A 17,745-nucleotide genomic window follows, 5' to 3' on the forward strand; every position below is an offset into this window, starting at 1 on the left:
TTTAGCTTAATCAAGAAAACTGGGAATAAGGCCTAGCATTTTATATACAGAGGGTGGAAAGTTTGTATGTGATTGGTTGAAAGTGAGGGAACAAGAATACTTATTGCAAAGCATTGGAAGACGCAAGATCTACCCACCTTGGAAGAATGGCAGATGCAAGTGATAGACTATATGGAACTGGCAGAGATGACCGGCAGAATCCGAGATCAAGGAGAAGAGCAGATGGAAGAGGACTGGAAGAAGTTTGAAGTTTATCTACAAAAATATTGTAAAATTTATGAATGTTGAAGGCTCTGAAAATGAAATGAAGGGGTTCTAGCGATTAAGATAAATAAGATTATAAAGGGAGGGATAAAGGTTTAAAATGAATATTAAACGATCTTGCTGAACTAACTTTTAAAGTAGAATACAAGAAGGGAAGGCGGGTGGAAGCAAAGAGAATAAGGTTTTGAAAGTTATTAATATAAAAGAGTGTTCTTCTTTTATGCTAAATTTTTTCTTTTTTTCTTTTTTTCTTTTTTTGTTTGAATTCTTCGATGTTTGTTGTTTGTTTTTTCTGATTTTTGTTGATTTTTGTTGATGTTAACTTTTTGGAAAATGTTAATAAAATATTATTACTAAAAAAAAAAAAAAAGTGAGGGAACAATTCCTAAGCTTTTTTTATTATAATGATAGTAATAATCCCCAATTAGATCTGAACCCTGTGGTATGTGGCGCTTTCTTAAAAAGGAAATGAACCAGAATGGGCCTACGAAAGCACCCACGCATTCTGAAGAGTTTTTCAAAGTCTCATCCTAGCTTGTTTAGAAACTCAGCCCACAATTATGTAGCAAGAAGATGGCCTCAGCGTAAAACCGCAGTTCCATAAACTGCATTTAAACTACTAGGCATTTGAGCATAAACAAAGGAAGCTGTATGACCGTGGCAAATGGAGATGGACTGATGCAATTTGGGTGAACAGACTCAAACCAATGCAATCACTCACATGAGGCAACCTCAAACCATACGCACGATGACAAAACTCTTTGCTATAAACACGTTTTATGTACGCTCTTCCCTGCACCTGAATTATCGTAACATACCTTCACGAGGCAACATTCAGACCGTAATTTATTTGTGCAGGAAATTAATCACTGAGAGACTTTCTGCACAAGAAGTCAAATAAATAAGAAACCACGTTAGCCATTGCAAAGTAACGTTTCAGCAACACTGTTGTGATCTCCTATCTACATGTAATGAATGTAAGAGGGTTGTGTGTGTGCAAGAACAACATTGCAGCTGTTGACATAAGTTGTCTTTAGCGCATGAGCACCAGCAAAGAATGCAATGTTGTGGCACATTTGTGCACCTTTAAACAACAACAACAACAACAACAACAGTAACCCACTATGTATGTGCTTTCTGATATATGACTAAGAAGTTTAGCATTTTACTAAAGGTGAAATCTGCAGCACAAGCCTATCCCAAGTAGAAAAGAAGACCTTTGTCGGAACAGTCAACTGTCTAATGTTAGAACTAGCAGGAATCAGTCAGCAAATTGTGGTTGATCTGGGGTCAGATGCCCCCTCAGAGCTCCTGAGTCCTCGGCCAGTGCCCCACTTGATCTATGGCTGGTGTCGCTCCCAAAATTGCTGACAAATGTTCATGGGGACTTTTTTTTTTAATCGCAAACTGATGCAGAAATATGACAAACTGAGAAAGTGAAAAAAGCTTGAATTAACAGATTCATACATCTGTACTTTTGAATTTATTTAAATGTAATCACACAGAAAACAGACACAAAATATTGAAGCAGACTTGTTATAATTACTGTTAGATCAAAAGTCTGGAATGTATTACGGATGTCTCTGGTTCATTCCCACTTTTGAGTAAACATGGAGGAGCTTGTGCTGTTATTAACTTAGCCAAACAGTTTATATGTCACAAGTTAGTCGCCTCTCTCACCACAACCCAGGATTGTAAAGCTGAAAGGCGGTTCTACCATAAGGTTTGGTACAAATGTAATGCCATAACCCTACAAAGGAAACAAAATATTATTCAGAGACCATGCAGTTTAGTAGATGTCATCACTACAGCAAAGTTCTTTCGGTCATCATGGTGTACTATTCCCCCAAATACCTCCAGATCAGTCGCATAGAAAGGGGGGGCTGTGCGGGCGGTTTGCCCCAGGTGTCATCTCTGAGGGGGGTGACAAAAAGGCACACCAGGGGGGCTCACTCCGCCACCCCCCGGGTGCACGGCATGGCGGCCACTCCAGGTGCCCGTGCAACTAACTCCGCCACTGCTCCAGATCTTTTATTTTGGCTAGGGATGCTGACCTCATCCATTGACATGCAAGGATATCAGACACAACATTTGCTCTCTTCCTTGCTCCCCACCCCATATTGATAGGAGCACTATCGTCATAAAATAAAGGGACAGGGAGACTTCATTACCTTTGAAAGGTGGTTGAAAAAATAAGCACTAAGCCAGGGGTCCTCAAACTACGGTCCGCAGGCCAGCTCTGGCCCGCCAGGGTCCTGAACCAACTGGTTTCCTCTATGCCAACCCTTCCCCTCCATGCTTCCCCCCAGGCGCCTCGCTGGCCGGTTGCCTCCTTAATATCCATGCAGGTCCCATGTGGCGGCCTTGGCAACCTTAAAAGTTAGGGAAGCACCAAAAACACAGGCAATATGTGAAAACAGAATTAGCAAGAAGAGAAGTCTGAATCACAACAGTTCATTGTACAAGGGAATCTCCATGTAAATAGTGGTGGGTTAATCCTTAAAATAAAGCTCTCCACCCAAACTTCCCCAAGTTTGAAAAGAAACTTCCATGCAGAGAAAGCCATATGCATGAGGAACAACAACATCAAAAATAACCCAGAAGAAATGTAGTATAAAGGTGAGGTATAGGTAACTTATATCATTACTGATATCGCCTGTTGTGTGCCTGTTCTGGCTATTATTTTGATACAAGGTTTTTTTAAAAAAACAAAAAAAACAAAAAACATGAGAAAGAGCATGTTTCTGGCACCTCTTTATCAGCATACAGAAATAGACAGTGAACAAAGGAAACATGTTAAAATGCATTGTTAGCAGTTATACATGTGACTCACAGCACCTACATCAAACTAGAAACAGAGTACCAAGTTTTAACCTCCTTAATAATAATAATAATAATAATAATAATAATAATAATTTATTATTTCTACCCCGCCCATCTGGCTGGGTTTCAGTGGCGTAGCGTGGGTTGTCAGCACCCGGGGCAAGGCAAGTAATTTGCGCCCCCTAACCCGTGGATTTGCGCCCCCTAACCCTAACCCCCAGATGTTGCGCCCGGTGCAGCCGGCCCCCTGCACCCCCCATGCTACGCCATTGCTGGGTTTCCCCAACCACTCTGGGAGGCTTCCAACAAAAGATTAAAAATGCATTAAAACATCAGTCATTAAATCATTCCCTAAACAGGGCTCCTTGCCTTGGCTTATCATTTGCTTAAATCTGAAACTTGCCCACGTAAGGTTTTCTATTGCATGCTTTTTTTATCGTCATGTTTTCACATAATTTAAATTTAGTTATTTGAATGATAGTAGATCCCTTTGCCACAGCAGTGGCAGAAATTTAGGTGCAGAAATTATGTCCTACATAATTCATTCTCACTAATTTCTATGCATCTCTCCCCTCTGAGTCACATCTGAATCTCATGAACCATGCGCTCAAAATTGCAACCATCTTTGGCAGCACCTATGTCTGTGAACAGACTTTTCCCCGAATGAAGCATCTGAAATCTCCAACCAGATCCCAACTAACTGATGAACACTTGCATCACTTGCTACGACTAGCAGTGACAAATATGGAACCGGATATTGACCATCTCATTAGCCAAAAGCAGGCCCATACTTCCCATTGAAATGCTTATAAGTTTATGATGATTAAAATCATTCTTCATTTTAAATATTGTATTGTTTTTCCTGTTTTTGTGTGCACCACTAATAAAATATGTGCAGTGTGCCTAGGAATTCGTTCATATTTTTTCCAAACTATAGTCCAGTCCCCAGAAATGTCTGAGGGACAGTGAACTGGCCCCCTGTTTAAAAAGTTTGAGGACCCCTGCACTAAGCTATGTGTTTGTTTTAGAGAAGACACAACTAGGGTGAAATCGAACATAACTCCAGTTTACTTTTGAGGTTCCCTGAAATATACTCAGAGTCGCAAAGTGATTTCATGCTCTTTATTCAGCTCATAGTGGTGAGGAGGAATGAATGAAAGTCCCCTCACAGTATCTGCTTTATATACGTTATTTACACAATGGGCTGCACATGATTGGCTAATTCCGGAATACTACTGTAAGCCAATCAGGTTGTGGATTCACTTCTATCTGGAGCAGGATTGGGTGGTTCCTGCCAACCAATCATACTGCTGCATTGTTCTAGGACCAATCAGGCTGCTGCATTCTGAATCCTATTGTTCTAGGACCAATCAGACTGCTGCATTTTGGATCCTATTGTTCTAGGACCAATCAGACTGCTGCAGTTTGGATCCTATTCAACTCAGTACATAACATTCCCTCTCTCCCTGTTTCTGCATCAGTGCCGACCTTCCTTTCACTGAATCAGACTATTAGTCTTTCCAACCCAATGCTGTCATGTCTAACTGAAAACAGCTGTCTGAGGTTGCAGCTGTCTGTCACGCTGCCTAAGTCCCTGTCTTAACTGGAGATGCAAGGAACTGAACCTCGGACCTTACACTTGCAAAGCACATGCTCTCCCACAGAAAAGTTGCAACATATAAAGAGCCAGGACAGGGACCCAACTAACCTCAAACCATTTACGCTAGCTGGGTCTCCAGGGTCCCAGACAGAGACTCTTCCCAAGCCCTGCTCCCATGATATCCCTTTAACTGACAATACTAAGAGGTGAATCTCAGGTCTTCTGGAAACAGAAGTGGGCCTTCCCACTTCATTCAGAAGTGGGCCTTCCCATAAACCCGCCGACCCATAGGGCAGAGATGATACACAAGGTGTTACACAAAGAATGTGTCCCATTTGTTTCCAGGCCCGAGCAATTGGGAAGACGTGCTTCTGCTACTCTAGAGGTAGCGAGGAGAGAGATTTTTTTATTCAGGCCAACTTACCAAATTTGCACTTTTTGAAGCAATATATGAACTGGAACACAACCATCCTCTGAAATTCACATTTTTCCCAATTGTGCAATGCAGATCTCCAGCCACGTATAGCAAGAAATATGCATGTACTAGAGTAAAGCGTGCACAAAAATGCATATAAGTAGTGAAATTGACAAGCTACAATTAATTTTATTAAGGCAAATTGCTTGCAAAAAGTGCCGTAGTCAAAACTGATTACAAAAATAAGTATGCTAGAAGAAATCCACACTAAAATGCTGATGGATTTGTATGAAGTATATGCGTGCGTGCATGCTTGCGTGCATGTGTGTCAAACTGTTCCAGAAATATGAAGAACAAAGTTTAAGACTGAAAAGATTGGAAACCTGGACAGCCAAAATTGACATATTTGCACATCCCTTGCTAGAGGTCTCTCACTATCCATGACTGTTAAGAGTTTGTTTCTATTCCATTTTTCAGTCAGAGGCCCTTGAAAGCTACATACACGTACCTGCTTTTAAAAAAAGAAGCAAAACTGAATCCATCCAGTTGTACACAAGAACCAGGTCTGACACAAGTAAAGCCTGGAGCGGTTGTACCTTGGGTATTACTTTTGTTAGTGGTTGCTATTTTGTTATGGGAACGCTGAAGCAGTCTGCAACATTTCTGTGTTTAACTACAAGCTTTTTATTGATTGTAAAACTCTTTGGAAGACCTAGGGCAACCTCCCCCCCCCAAAAAAAAACAACAAAAAAAAACAACCCAACCAAAATCCTAGAGCAATGCAAAACAAAACACACCTGCCGGCAGAAGCCTTGAACAAGGGCTTGGGCAAGGGGGGCTTTCCCCCACCTCTCCGCCCCCCCCCCGGCTCTCCTGAAATGGCTGGAATGGATTGAGTAGGTAGAGCCTTGAGGATGCTGCAGTTATGATGAAGAATGTAAGGCGAGAGGTGGGAGGGCACCAAATTTTGGCATTGCACAGAGCACCACTGAAATCTGAGACCCCAAGGTCCACCACAGAGAAGGGGAATCATCCCAGGAATGCTTGCACAGAGAGAAGAGTGCAATGACAAATTCCACTCCTCACATTTCACCCTCCCTTTTGAGTGAAACTCATTCCTGGATCCTCAAGATAATGTTGCCTCAACTGGCTGCTATCTGGAATAAAAAAATGAATTGTTTCCTTTATTTGAGAAAGCATTAGAGGCTTATGGTGTTTTTATGCTATTGGCTGTATTTACAAATATAAAGCGGGGACAAACAGGTATAGATCTGCTACTACCTTCCATCAGATCTCTAGATTAGGAATGGGGAACCGGTGGCCCTCTATATGTTGAAATGAGCAATCACTCAATTATTATTATTTTTTGCAGGAAAATGATACAACAATGCATCCAGCAATTGTTAATCCCAGTCATCCATAACTGTGCATCTAAAATGGGCTGATATGCGATTGAATCCCAGTCCCATAATAATGTCAGTGTGGAAGTGCCCTTTGTTTTCCTGGAAAAGAGCCTTCAGGGAGTCAGAGAGTTCAGATGAGAGCAGAGGATGTGCACTTCGTGAACCCTAGTCCAACATGGTAAGTATTCCAATACTAGGGAGAAAAGAAGGAAGTTTCCTTCTTCTTAGAAAGAAATGGCCTCCTATCGCATGCCCGAAAAAGGAAAAGAGATTGTTTACTTGACCCAACATGATTCTGTGAAAGTTTTGGATATGTCAGCAAGAAATGCAAAGATCTGCATCCTTGTTGACCTTCCTAAAGGGAAATAATCTAAAAAAGAAGCAGAGGGAATTTGTTACTTCCTCTCTTAGTTGTTTCTAAATGTGGTATGAAATGCCCCCTCTGCATGGGAACTGCTTGTGCTGAAGTACTGGTTGCGACATTCTTTAGAAACCATAACCAAACTCAAAACATTTCCAGAGTTTTTGACTCTTAGCTGACAAAGAGCCCGAAATTAACAGGTCCGTGGCAAAGTACTGTTACATTGCAACAAGAATAAGACGAGCAATGATGTCTACAAAGGAGTTCAAACTGTAAACATCGAAAGAACGACAATAAACAGTAGCGACTCCTGAACTGAATTTTAAAAACTTAAAACTCGAAACCTGGTCATAAATATAAGCACCAATTCTGAGAATTGGCCATATTTTTACTGCTACTTGTAGCACAATACTATTCTTAATGTCATATTTTATAAATTGCTTCCTGGTCACTGACCGTATTAAAGATATTTGATTTGATTTTGACTTGGAGCGACAAGTGGGCATGTCCTGTATAAGCCAGCAGAGTTGACTTAGGCATTTTATTATTTATTCTTACATTAATACCCCACCTTTCTTTCATGGAGCTCTTAGAAGGATGAGGAAAGCCACACTCAACTTGTCCAACTTTTAAATGCACGTCCTTTAAATGCACAGCACAGGGTGGCTGTGGAGAAATTAGATATAAAACCTGTTTATATTTGTGCCTGAAGGGATAAAATGTTCTGCGACTTCTGTTACAGAGTCCGAGGCCTTGTTCTGTTATGGTGTTGTAAGCCTTTGTCGCAGTAGTTCTTGCTGAAAGTTGGTGGGAATAAAGGGCTTGATGAGAAAGGTGTGAGGAATAAAACCAGGGGGGAAACTGAGGCCTATATATATTAACGGCCCATGTGTTATTCAGAATGCCCAGTGTTTTATCTGTGTTATGTATTTTTGTGTTTTTACATTGTAAAACTGCCCTGTGATCCTCGGATGAAGGGCCGTATAGACATTTATTAAGGAGTAATAATAATAATACTCGTCTGGGGAAGATCAGAGAAAGGAGTTGGTGGCTGAGGTAGCCTGAGAGGCTATCCTCTTACCAGAGGAAGTTTATACAAATGGGCTAAAATGTCCAAGAAGTAGAGTTTTGGGGTACAGAGGCAGATTATCCCCAATAGGTGGACTGGGTTGGGGAGTTATTGCCTGAGGTGGAGTTCCAGGAAAATTGGCCTGAGGTAAAAGCCACGTGAAGAGTTGGAGATCTGGTGCTAGGGAACATGGTCTCTTGAATTTTCAGAAACTGTCAATAAGTACCCAGTGTAAGTACCAGCAGGGCTATTTTTCTAGAAAAAGAGGTGCTGGAGCTCCAGTGAGCTCTGGCTGGGGGGAAAAGCCCCGAGTATCAGTATTCTCTTATAGCATCCCTTTAATAAACCAATAATATTAGTTTATAATTCATCCTGTCTCAAGTGCTCGTGTCCATCTCTGTGCTAGGAGGCTTTTTCAAAGCACTCTGAGTGAATTGCTGGCACTGGGAAGTTAAGGAAGCAAAGATACCTAAACTTGGGTATTATTATTATTATTATTATTATTATTATTATTATTATTATTATTATTGGACTTTATATACCGCCCCATACTCAGAGGTCTCATGGCGGTTCCCAAGTGAGGCTGAGGGGTCTGGTAACCTTGACAGCAGTTTCTGTCTCAAAACTCGGCATAAATTCTAGTTGTCGTGGGTCCCTGTTCAGTCTGGCATATAGGTCTTTAGCCCGGCATCTATGAGGAGAAGCAAATGTTAAGATCTTCAGCTTAACAGGTAAATTCTTCAGCAGCTGCTGAAAAAGCAAGATCCCCACACCAAAGGCATTTATTTAAGAAGACTAAGTTTTATAAGCAGTCACATAAGCAGAAACGCATTTCTGTGGATTAGAGCAGGAAGCAGATAACAGTCATAGGAGAGGAAATGCAGGCATAAATAATCAGCTCCCAACTTCCCACAGTGGGGAAAAGATAATAGCCGGGAAGTTCAAGGCTGTATTTCAGGATTACTGTAGTGCTTCTTTTTCCAATGTGTTAGTTTGTAACACAGTAAAAAGAACTCGGAGTCTTGAAGGAACGCATTGTGCTAATCTAGACATGAAATATTTTAAACATTAATTGGCTCAGCTAAAGTATCTGCTTACAAGAGACAAAGAATAGCAAAGACTGGAAACTTTTGTAGATGTTACAATGATTTTCAGGATACAAAGGCACATCAGGCTGAAGACTCACCAACAAGCAACATGGGACCAAATCAGTGTTATGAATTGCATGTGCCCATTGTTCTCGTCCTCCTTTTCTCTTGAGGATGACCAGAAGCAAAACATTGGTTGCACAAACGTTGAACAAAGAAAATAAAATAAAACCTGTCTCTTTACCATTAGAATCTCCCCAAATAGAAATGTCACCGTATTTCACATTAAAACTGCAATTCTCGAGATGTTTACTCAGGGTATATCTCACTGATTTCAACTAGACCTTTCTCCAAATAAGTCATGCTTAGGATTGCAACCAAAAGGCAAAATCTAAGGCTGTGAGCCTAACCTCACTTTCCTGAGAGTAAGCCCCACTGAATTCAGTAAGAGTTACTTCCGAGCAGACACGGTTAGGATCACTCTGGAAATCTTCTAAAATGCCCCTTTTTAAAAAAATCACTTACCTCCCCCCCCCCATATTGTTTTGTACGTAATTTGTATGAGAACATTCTGCCATTGAGATGCCCCTAAGTAATAAAAAGCTTGTCAAATTTCAGGATAGGTATGGGGTATTGTGTTAGATGCAGGACAGCTTTAAAGTTGATGAGGGGGAATCTAAAAAGGGATTCCCCGTGGTTTGGGAAGAGATTTGTATAAAAAACAGCATATATGGTACAGTTCCCCCTAAACAGGGAACCTGAACGTTTCAAAATGTATTGATGCAGGGTTTATGATGACTAAAGAACAGTTCACTGGGGAGGGGTTGTTGTGCTCATTTGACAAGAGGCAGTTCCTCCTTCCTTGTGACAGGAAGACTAGCACTGTGATTGGAAGTGAAAAACAGAACCCTGGAAAAGTTACTGCCTGGTTTACCACTAGATATGTCAGCCGAAAAGCTCCACCCTCCTCCACTCCCTCTCCTCTGTCCTTACATGGAGTGCTTAGGGCAGTGGTGTCAAACATTTTTCAACGAGGGCCAGATTTGATGCAGTGGCGTAGCATGGGGGTGCAGGGGGGGCCGGCCGCACCGGGCGCAACATCTGGGGGGGCGCGCTCGCACTCGCAGCTCTCTGCCCCTACCTGACTCACTCAGGGTTAGGGGGCGCAAATTACTTGCCTTGTCCCGGGTGCTGACAACCCACGCTACGCCACTGATTTGATGAGGGCTGGCCAAAGTTGTTGAGCTTTTTTTTGGATTTTGCCCCAAAGTTGTTGAGCTGTTTTTAGGATTGCTCCTCACAGAAATTTCTGGGTTTAACGTACATTTACACTTAGGTGTTGAGGAGACAGAAGGGAACAATGACTGTGGTCAAACTTCAAAGAAACAAACTCTCCATTGTTATTAGTATCTCCTTTCCTGGGCTGCTTCAACTCCTGAGACTCTGCAGCAGCCTTTGTCAATCTGTTGCCCCAGATGATGGAGACTACAACATGCAGCAGCAGCAACAGATAGCATGAGAGCTGGGGCATGATTTGATGAAGTGAACATGCACAGGGCCCGACCATTTTGCCTGACATTCTTAGAATCATTAAAATTAAATGCAAATTTTATGCAACAATTTTATGCAAATGAATCCAGAAAGCTGAAATATATGTCAGGAACATTGTAAAGTACCGTACATTACGCAGTAATAAAGGTTGTCTGTCAACTTTTAAGTTCACAACATATGAACAGGAACATAACACCAAGTATACTTGTTGTGCCCAAATATATTTATACCTGATTTAGACCAACTGACATTAACTGAGATTTTACAATGTATTCATCTCAATTGGAAAAAAAAAACATGCCTGCACTGATGTGAAGGGTGAAACTGAAATATTCTCGACTGCAGCTAAGGGATCGCCACCCCCTCCTGCATTCACGCAAGTAGGAGTGGGGTGGGGCTGCTCTGATGGGATTCCTGTCCCCTCCTGCTTGCACACAAGTAGGAGTTGAGATCGGGGCTGCTCTGATAGGCAGTGCAAAGCCTCCCCTCCCAGCTGAGGGATCCCCGCCCCTCCTGCTCAATCTCTCCTCTGTCTTTCCCTTAAATAGTATGCTCTGTTTTTAAAATTTGCAAATGTTTGTTCCCATCCTTTTTTGTTTTGCAAATGTACACAATTTAAACAGAAACAGGGTGCCCCATCAATAAAGTTAAGGCAGCTTCTAATAGCACAAAATGCAAGGAGCGTGCTTCTTCAAGGCTTTATGATTGCTCAGCAGAGCTTAGCAAGGAACCAGAGTCACCAAAGTAGCACATATAATCAGCAGACACCGCAATGAGTCAACTCAACTGATCTCCAGTGATTCATAACTGACCTAGTTTTTCTCCTCCTCTTTGGGTGTGCAGCTATGCTCTCTGTGCACTAGCTGACTCTCTGAGGCACACTGGAGATTCATCCTTGGGGGCAGGGTGTGAAGGGTGCTACTTTCACTGCACCTTCCCATTGTTGCTTCTTCCCAGGGCAGAAAATGAGCTTTGCTGATGGCTGTCTGGCAAGGGGCTTTGGCAAGTATCCCATTCATCACTGGGAATCATCCATAGCCAACTGTTACAAGCTTTGCATCCTTTCTCGGGTCATTTTGTACCCCTTTCCAAAGCCACTGAAGACTGCATTATCTTTTGCAACATCTTGGCATAGTAATGATTCTTGGGAATGAGATCAGCTCTCACAAAGCTTGCTTTTCCTGTCTGTTTGCTTTAGCAAATCTCAATATAAATGCATGAGTTTGGGATTTCAAATGGGGGTAGCATTCCAAAGCATCCTCCTAATATTGCTTCAGGTGTATTATACTTGTATTATACTATGTGTGCTTGTAAGTGCACAAGCTCAGGGCAGCTGAACAGCCGAGTGTCATGCTTGTTGAGGACATCCCAATTGCCAGAGTGGCAGGTGCAATATAAACTTGGATAGCAGCATCTATGCAATATTCTTTGCTGGAAGAAGGGTGACCCTTCTTCTGAAAAGTTTGGCATCTCAACAAGAGGCTTTCACAGATTTGAGACTCCTAGAGAAACTGGATGAATGTTAGTATTTTTGAAGGATCGTTTCCATTTCCTAGAGAGTTGTTTTCATGGCCCAGCTTTGAATAGGGGAGCTTAAGTCTCTGAATACTCAGCCTTTGCACTTCTTGCCATGTATGCATAAATGCTGTTTTAAGCTGTGGGCTAAGCTGTGCTTCTTGTTTACATTTGTGGAAAATCTGTAGTGAGGCAAGATTAAAATCAGTTCAATATGAAGAATAATGTAGCTAAATCTGTTGGATTCCCAGCGGCAGTGCTAGTGGGAAACCGCCCTTGCCAGAAGGGAGTGGTTGGAAATGATTTATGACTGACTTGTGCCAAAAGTGTGCAGTTCTGAACCAAGAAAACTCCCAGTTGCAACCTGCAAAAATAGTAAGAGGAGCAGGCTGGAGAGGAGAAGGGAAGCTGCAGAACTGGAAAAACAAGGGGAATGCAGATGTTGAAACATGCCCATTCACACCCTAACCACTCACAGCTAGACCTCCAAATTGTCAGACTATGAAAATAATCCAAAATCCAGTGAGTCATAGAAATCAGAGCCAGATGGTCCAGATGTCATAATAACTCACTCTAAAAGGTAGAGCCATGGGAAGCAATCAGCGAAAGGCAAACTTGCTCTGAAAGATGCTACAAAAAAATGCAGCAACATCCTGTGGAGGGAAACAGTGGCAGAGAAATTCCAAAATCCATACTAGGACAGTATATTTATTAGCCCCAACTAAAAATATTGCCAGGTGGTGAACAAGCTTTTGAGTTCTCAAGTGGTCTTGCAACCCATGACAGTTTGAAGTCTGGGGCAAAATACAGTAAGATCCTGCCCCGCGCCGCCCATTTGAAGCAGATTGGTGCTTGAGTATTCAGGACTGGTGATCCTCAAACACCTCACCTTTGCTCTCTGCTCCCCATGTATCCACTGCTTGAAGAAGCTGCCTCCTTCTGTATAATGGTAGGATTAGTCCTGCATTAAAAGGTAAAGGGACCCCTGACCATTAGGTCCAGTCGTGACCGACTCTGGGGTTGCAGCGCTCATCTCGCTTTATTGGCCAAGGGAGCCGGCGTACAGCTTCCGGGTCATGTGGCCAGCATGACTAAGCCGCTTCTGGTGAACCAGAGCAGCACACAGAAATGCTGTTTACCTTCCCGCTGGAGCGGTACCTATTTATCTACTTGCACTTTGACGTGCTTTCAAACTGGTAGGTTGGCAGGAGCAGGGACCGAGCAACGGGAGCTCACCCCGTCACGGGGATTCGAACTGCCAACCTTCTGATCGGCAAGTCCTAGGCTCTGTGGTTTAACCCACAGCGCCACCTGTGTCCCAGTCCTGCATTAGACAAGATATTAAGGGGTGTTCCTAGTTGTGCAGTTGCTCCCCTAGGCACTTTGGTATGCAAAGCAGGAAGTGTTTTGCAGATATAAGTGGAATAGGTCCTCAAGGTGCAAGACAGATTGTGTGTGTGTGTGTGTGTGTGTGTGTGTGTGTGTGTGTGTGTGGTTTATTAGGAGAAAAGGGGAAATGGGATGCTCCCCCATTTTTTAGTATATACAGCTAGCGGGGAGTGCTTGACACTGCCCAGGATTTTTTTCAGACCAAAAAATACTGCGTTATTTTAATGGATCATGTAATCTGTGAGTTTAGACTCATCATGCCAAAGACTGGGTGAAGTCATGCCAAAGACATGTTTCGGTTTGCCATCTTGATTTATCTTGACCTGGAAGTGGCATCACCGTGAGAAGTCATTAGTGGCAGAGAATCCATCAGATGCACTATGCTAAAGGTTGGTGCTGGCCCTGACTTTATCAGCTGGGTGAATCTGTTCAATTTCAGTTTCTCTGTTTGTCCATTTTCCAAATCCAGTTCTCCAACATTTCCATATCTGTCTATGGTTTTTTTTTAATGTGCTCATTAAAATTCAGCAGCATTTTTGGTACAAATTTCTCCTAATACAGGTGTCCTCCCACTTACGCAAGTTCACAACAGTTGGAAGGGACCCTGATGCTCATCTGGTCCATTACTTGCAATGCAGGAAACTCAACTAAAGCATCCATGACAGATGGCCAGCAAACCTCTGCCTAAAAACCTCTACAATTTTATATACTTAATAGCAGTTATATCATACTCTTCTGCTTGCATTTACAAAATTGGAGCCACTAAGAATAATCCAACAGTATACAAAACAAATCATAAAAACATAATGCCATGATACAACAAAACAGTTTAACAAGAAAAAAGCAGACAAGTTACAGCAGGTAAAACAGCTTAAAAAAAGGTCTTCCTTAACAATCCTCAAACCTCCTGGAATAAGGGGACTAAACAGATCTTTTGAGGCAAAGAGGTCCATAGTGTAGGCAAGACCCGCAACCCCCCCCCAATTTCTTAGGCTGTCATATTTCAGCCGCCATGGGGTGGAGAGGGGAGAGGGAAGGGAGAGGGAGTGGGGTGGGGAAATATATCCCTTTAGGTCTCCTGGTCCAGTGCAGCTATTGTAAAAAGGTTTTAAATGATCCCACAGAGCAGGGGTCCTCAAACTTTTTAAACAGGGGGCCAGTTCACTGTCCTCAGACACTGTTGGGAGCCAGACTAAAGAGGTTCCAGAAACATGCTCTTGTTCATGTATTTTTTTAAAAAACACCTTGTTTCAAAATAATAGCCAGAACAGACACACAACAGGCACTATCAGTAATACTATAGTTACCTATACCTCACATTTATACTTCATTTCTTCTGGGTTATTTTTGATATTGTTGTTCCTCATGCATATGGCTTTCTCTGCATTGAAGTTTATTTTCAAACTTGGTGAAGTTTGGGTGGAGAGCTTTATTTTAAGGATTAACCCACCACTATTTACATGGAGATTCCCTTGTACAATGAACTGTTGTGATTCAGACTTCTCTTCTTGCTAATTCTGTTTGCATATGTTGCCTGTGTTTTTGGTGTTTCCCTAACTTTTAAGGTTGCCAAGGCTGCTGCATGGGACCCGTGTGAAGGTTAAGGAGGCAACTGGCCGGCGAGGCACTGCTCCGTTGATCACAGAGCCAGCCTGAGGGGAGGGTAGGAGGTTAAGGCAAAGGGTTCTTTTGCCACTATCCTACCCTCTGGCGGCTTAAAAGGGCAGCATGCCATTGGCAAGCAGCCGGCACTGCCGGTAGCAACCGCGTTACCAGGGCTTTGTTACACACACACAGTTTTACCTCAGGGCTCTTTCCGCCAGGCTGCTTCCAACCCTTGGGCCTTGCAGGCAGGCTGGGTTCAGGACTCTGGTGGGCCGCATCTGGCCCACGGACCGTAGTTTGAGGACCCCTGCCAAAGAGGAACACTAGTCAACACACCCTTGCTACCGCATTCTGGACCAAGAGAAGTTTCCAAAGGCTCTTTAAATGCAGCCCCATATAAAGCAAATTACAGTTTTCAAATCTAGACGTATAGGATCCATATGTCGTTAGGTTGCTTCCATCTTATGTAAAGAACCTGATGCTCAATCATAGTACTCATTTGTTAATCCAATTCAGGCAGCTTGCGCATGAAAATGCAGGTGCAAGGCTCCCTTCTTTGATTGTTTTGCAAAGTACATTCAAACTGCTTTGAAAAGAAGGATTAATCGTTGTTTACCATCCCTTCAGAGTTCCTCCTCTCTAAATCTGAAAACAGGAGACTCTACAATAAATATTTGCTATCATTTTGTTAGAAACCATTCTACCCAGAGAGCAAAAATGGGTCCAGTCTTCTCATTCTGCTTTGACATCTGATGGGAAGTTGACACTCCCATATGACACTTGCCATTCGTCTGTCGTTTATTTCAACCCAACAGACATCCATGTCCCAAAATGTGTAGCTGTATAGCTGTGCATTAGAATTTTAAGGGAGGGGGGAGTATAAGTATTATACTGAAAATGGAATTATACTTGACATGAAAATTGGGAACACATTCAATAAACTTTTATTCTTTTCTGTAATAAAAATAAAATTTGTAGCATTACTCTTATAACCAGTGACCTAACCAAATTCCTCTGCGGTCTGAAAGGCATCAAAGCACTATGTGAATTGATGTGAATACATTTGTGTTTGTGTGTATGACCTACCAAATCAGTTGTAGGTATACATAGAGAGAAGAGAATCAGTAAGTATCTTGCTTTTGTTGCCTGCTTAGGATTGAAAAACCATGGAGCTTATCTGTCACCTGTTGGGCTACGTTTGGCTTGGTGAGTAACAAGGTATGTAGGCTGGCACCACACATTCATTAGGTGGTCCTACATCCTTTATTATGTCTTGGTGGTGTTGCCCTTCTCTCTATAGGATGGGAATTCAGTCTGTGACATCCTAGTGGACGTTTGAAGATTTAGACCTAAAATTAAGCCCAACCACCAGAATTCTGGCTTAGATTCAAGGTTAACCAAAGAATGAGGTTGTTTTCAGTTTAGTTGTGGATTACTAACAGTTGTATCACTGACATACAGTTGGATATTTGTACAAAATGTTCCACTTGTTAAGACTTTATTATACAGTTTTTGGATTGCAGTAGATAGAGCTAGGGATAGTCAGAAAGAAGGAGCTTTTCTTTGTTTATGGTAGAAAAGTGATAACGCAATTGAGAATGTAAACATGCTGAAAATGTCGTGCAAGATCAGAGCTTACGTTGTCACAAGTCACACTCATCGGACAATGATGGTATGATTCCCACCATGTCAAGAAGGTACTTCTTCGTCCCATGAGAACAAGTGACTCATACGTACGTACAAAGCATACGTCCCTGGCGTCTTCATAATTGCAAGGTTCTGGTTTAGAGTGAAAATTTTAAGGAAAACCCTGTAATATGAGAAAGTAGATGTGACAGTTTAGTCAAATACATGTAGGGGATGATTCAGTACAGATACATTTTCCCAGTGCATGCTGTAGCTAGGACATACTAGTTTACTTCGAAATAAAAGCCTCATTTTCCCCTCTTGTCACCATCTGTTTGTCCATTCCCCGTTTAAGAATCTAAACCATTGAATAATGGCAAGGAAACTACAGCATGCCTCCTCAAATCCATCTCTTCCAGTCTATCTGTTACCTGTCCATTCTCATGGCTCCGATAGCAATATTGTGGGTGGTTTCTCTGACATATTGAAACTCATTCAAAGTTTTGGCATAGTACACTATAACTGTTATCATCAAACCAGGACTTGCAAAGGTTTGGGAAATGTGCTAGAGTTACGAAAAGTGTATTATTAGCATGCCAGCTCAGTCTGCACCCAAGCGTTCCATCAAAACCAGAGATGGCTTGATCCAAGTCTATTTTTAAAGCAGTCTGCCCTCTTCCTTTCAATTTGCCTACCTGGAATATGTAATCTAGACTTTCCTTTTCCTGGACTTGTTTTCTACCTGATGATCATGGTAGCCCATCTGATGTCTCACCCAAATCTATGCTCTTGGTTCTTCTTTGCCAAATGGCATACTTTTTATTCATCTGCTAACTTAAAGTCTATGGTTATGAGTCCAGCTCTCCTGACTGATTGGATTATTTGTAATGTTTAGTTTATTTGGCATTCTCTACAGCAGGGGTGGGGAACTTGTGGCCCTCCAGATGTTTCTGGACTCCAACTCCTGACATTCCTGGGTATGTTGGTTGGGGCTGAAGTTAGAATTCAACAAGATCTGGAAATCCAGGATTTTCCT

General features: G+C 42.2%; 2 long non-coding RNA genes across 2 annotated transcripts in view; one reads left to right on the forward strand and one right to left on the reverse strand.

Annotated features, from left to right (window-relative positions):
• LOC309532886 overlaps positions 1-17,745 on the forward strand; it is a 70,917-nt gene that overhangs the window by 36,427 nt on the left and 16,745 nt on the right. Inside the window, exon 4 of the long non-coding RNA XR_014220049.1 lies at positions 6,475-6,683. This is a non-coding gene — a long non-coding RNA (uncharacterized lncRNA). The remainder of the gene's footprint in view (positions 1-6,474; positions 6,684-17,745) is intronic.
• On the reverse strand, positions 1,740-15,785 carry LOC309532888. The gene is made up of 2 exons (XR_014220051.1): positions 15,282-15,785; positions 1,740-2,014 (listed from the first exon to the last, which is right to left on the reverse strand). It is a non-coding gene; the product is annotated as an uncharacterized lncRNA (long non-coding RNA).

Source organism: Podarcis vaucheri (assembly GCF_965113315.1).
Source record: "Podarcis vaucheri genome assembly, chromosome: 5".
NCBI classification, from domain to species: Eukaryota; Metazoa; Chordata; class Lepidosauria; order Squamata; family Lacertidae; genus Podarcis; species Podarcis vaucheri.